We start from the raw sequence: 4,250 nt of genomic DNA on the forward strand, positions 1-4,250 counted from the left end.
TAGACATAGGAGATATTGAATTGAAAGTACATTGAATTCTTTAAATTTAAGGAATGTAGTTCCCATTACTACTTGATTGATCACTAACAATAAATAATATGTACAAAATCAAAATCCATAGGTAGTTAAATTTTCCACAATAATTAATTTGTATATAAGATTATAGAGAATAAAGTGAAAGGAGTTTTTGATCGGTCGTAAGATTTTTACAATAAACATATGCATGTAAAATATTTGACAAATAAAATGTTAATTATGAAACTTGGTTGTAATAGCTGCAAGTTAATTATTGTGACATGAAATGGATATCAGCAGGAGCAGGGAATTTGATGTCAGGTGAACGTGGAATCTCCCTGGGATGTGCTTGATCACAAATGAAGAGCCTGGAAAAGCAAAAAAGTTATTGTGATGTGGGCACCCATCCCATGACGAAGCCCAATTAATTCTAAAAGTTGATATTAAGTCAGTGGGGGGAAAGTCCACACTGACCCTTTTACAAGAGTTTGATTATATTAGCCTGTTTTCCATCTTTAACTTAGGAAGAACGCGTTTTGTCTAGGAGACTATTTTGCCACTATTCATTAAAGGGTCCACTGAGCCTTGCATCCACCACCTTCCTCCTCTTGCAATTGTTTCAGGTCCCATGATACTGAGTGTAATTTGTTCTTTTTTTTTATTGTCTTCTCTTTATATGAAAGGAGAAGCATGTGGCTTTTAGATTCTTTTGTCATAACGTGGAAAATTAGGGATCCTTTAAACTAGCCTGGTTTTGAAATTTCATTAATTCTGGGCTGAGCAATGAGAGGAAGAAAGCACTGACAATACCTGGCAAAGCCACATCTCTTGATTTCTCTTTCTTCTTTTAGCATTAGGTGTAGAGGGGCTGGGAATCTCTGCTGATGGAAGCTGAAGATGTTTTAGCTGTTTATTAAGCCTGTGCTATCTATAAAATCTGTATTGGTTTACTGTCAGCTTTTGTTCCTAAACTTAGAATTTTAGGAGACAAATGGGAAAAGCATACACATCTATATTTCACACAATTTCCAACAGTTGCCTTAGTATTTAGAATTAAGGATCTAGAAATTGAAGAGAAGGCTCAGGCGTTGGGAGCTCTACTGCTCTTGCAAGGCTGAAGTTCTATTCCTAGCAACTGCGATGGGCAACTTACAACTCCAGCTTTGGAGACTTGTTGCCTCTGGCCTCCAGGGATACCTCCACTCACATGTAAAGTCTCTTCTCTCCATATGCATAATTAAAAATAAATAAGCAAGTAAATCTTTAAGAGAAAGAATTGAGGGTTCCAAATGGACACCAGGGGGATGTTCTACCTCCCTCTTGGTTTGACTTGGCAGATCCAGTATACACACTGTCCAGGTACGCACATTAGCCTCCTTAGTCTTTGACAGTGCTGCATGAGGAGTGTTAAATGCGGCTGTAGTATTAATCAGAATTAAAGAGAACATGTATATAACATACCAATTTTGCCATAGAAAGAGAAACAGTCAAAGGCGTGTTTATCATGATTCCGATTTTTAAAGCTATCTCCTGGGATACCATTAAAGCATTTACCCCTCTCAGATCTTAACCCTCAGTGAATTAATCTTACTTTTCATTTTCACACCCATCCTCTTTATAGATGGTGATGTAGATAGAGTACTAAGAAATAGTACTAGGGTACTATTTCACTTTTTCAGTGTAAGAGGCTGCTATTATCTAGAAAATGAGTTGAGTAAATATTAATTTTATGTGTATGCATGTGTATCCAAGTGTGTATTTGTGCACCATGTACAGGAGCCCAAATAGACCAGAAAAGGCATTGGGTCACCTGAAACTGGAGTTATAACAGATTTTAATGCACACATGTATACTGGGGACTGAATGTGTGTCCCCTTCAAGAGCAGCAAGTGCTCTTCTGGCTTGAACATGCTCTCCAGCCTTAGCTGACTCAATCATACAGTATGTTCCCTTTTTTCAGTTGTCCTTGCTGACATTTCACCTCTGATTATGACACCCAGCAATTGTACCCCACATTAGTTTTTACTGTTTTTTTGAATGCTGTTAGATTTTCATAGATGTCATAATAGATATTTCAATGTGGGTGCTTAGCAAAATATTGCTAAGCCTAGATGTTACAGTAGATAGTGTTTTCTCATAATGAAGTTGGTTTTGAGAGTCTGAAATTATTTCACAAGGGCAACAGTCTCTTCTAAGGAAGAGAGTCTATGCTCATACATACAGCTATATGCAGCTGAGTCATCTCTGGTTTTCACTCATGTCCTTGTACTTGCTACCTAAAAGATTCCATGTCAATCTGTCATCCTTTTCCTCACATGCTCCTGTCCTCAGAAAAACAGATCTGTTTTTATAGCTGCTGGGATTCTGTGAGTTAGCACCCTCTTCCTCCGCTATGAAGCCCTACATTGTCCATAGCTTGTCGGTTTTCTAAATAGCTGTGTTGCTTTGGAAAAGAAACAATTTGGGGGGGGGGGGACTGTTATCTAGTATACTAACATGTATGTTCATGTTACAGTCCTTACATTTCAAAATTTAACTGTGGGAAAAGCAATACATCATAATATGAAATAAATCTACCAAAATGACTATGGCTTATTCCAACATATAATAGAGCTTCACTTGCCCTATTTGGTGGGATGAAGTGCATTCCATATGGAACATTTCAAGATTATAAAGGCATATTTATGGTCCCATTTTTGACAGCTACATTTTCATTAAAATGGCTCTTAAATGTATGGAATGTTTTCCTGTCATAGCATGATATGAAATATCATATCAAAGCCAACAGGAGTTAACATTTTCTTAATGACTTTAGGGTCTTAATTATAAAAATCAATTGTTCTGCTCTTTGTTACCCTTAGGACTTCTGACCTCTGCTCTTCTAGAAAATACCAGAGGGAGGCAGAGGCAGGCAGATTTCTGTGAGTTCGAGACCAGCCTGGTCTACAAGAGCTAGTTCCAGAATAGGCTGCAAAACCATAGAGAAACCCTGTCACGAAAGAAAAAAAAAAAAAAAAGAAAAAAAGAAAAAACCAAAATACCAGAGAGGTGAGGTTGCACTATGATTTTCATATTAGTATTGATGTTTTTCTTTGTTAGAATATAGTTTTCACTTGCCTAACAACACAGTTTTAGGAAGACTAGAGACACCGTGAATGAGTTAGAATCAGAGAACACCCTGGGAGTTCCATTCTCAGACATCTTTGAGTTACTGCTTCATCATCAGCTTTTGAATCATTTTTGTCAAACTTCTCGGCTTTTGTACTAGTCAACATTAGTCTCTATATAAATACTTATTGAAAGTATCCCAAAATGGAAATAACACATAGTTTCAGAGAATGTTGACCAAGCACCAGTGGAACTTTGTAATAAATAATTAGTGTTATGATTTAAAAAAAAAAAAACTATTGCAAGATCCCTAGTGGCAGTAGGCAGCAGAAATGCTATGAGTCCCCAAATCCTGGTAGCAAGCCATGTGGCAAGCCACGCCCACTCCTTTCCCCATCTGCTGAGGCAGGCTGGTCTTCAGCTTCCAGCCTGCTTTGGGCCCATTTCCAGTTCTCGCATTTTCCGAGATTGCACCCTTTCCCAGTTTGCTCCCTTTCCCAGTTCGCGCCCTTTCCCAGTTCGCGCCCTTTCCCAGTTCGCGCCCATTCCCAGTTCGCGCCCTTTCCCAGTTCGCGCCCTTTCCCAGTTCCCACCCCTTTTCCCCAGTTCACGCTCTGCCTCCCAGAGAGAGACAGCTTCACCTCCCTGAGAGAGGCAGTGCTTAGCTTCGCTTCCCAGAGGCAGTGCTTTCTTCTGCCTCTCTCCTTATTTCTCCACTTCCTTCTTTCTCTTTCTCTGTCTTCTTCTCCTTCCTCCCCCCCTCTCTTTTTTTCTCTCTCTCTCTCTCTCTCCCCCCAGTCACCCCCAATTCTAGTCTGTACGATGTCAACGTGACTTCCACCTCACACTGCCTTCTAGCTGGGACTAGCCTGCCCTCCACCTGTCTTCCTGCCTGGAACCTGCAACCACTCAGGGGATAGGCCGCAGCGGCTCTGTACTGGGCGCAATAGCTCGGTATCGGCCACAGCAGCTCGGGACTGCCACAAGACCAGCCACCACCATTTGGGGACCTACCCTGTTTCCGCTGCCTACTGACGCCTGGGATCTTGCAGCATTGTTTTAAAAAATAACAATTGGTAAGTACAAATTAAATATTTTTATATCATGAAATTTTAGAATACTACAAA

Source organism: Alexandromys fortis, unplaced genomic scaffold (assembly GCF_014885135.2).
Source record: "Alexandromys fortis isolate MF-2015 unplaced genomic scaffold, M_Fortis_MF-2015_v1.1 scaffold_201, whole genome shotgun sequence".
In the NCBI taxonomy this organism is placed as follows: domain Eukaryota; kingdom Metazoa; phylum Chordata; class Mammalia; order Rodentia; family Cricetidae; genus Alexandromys; species Alexandromys fortis.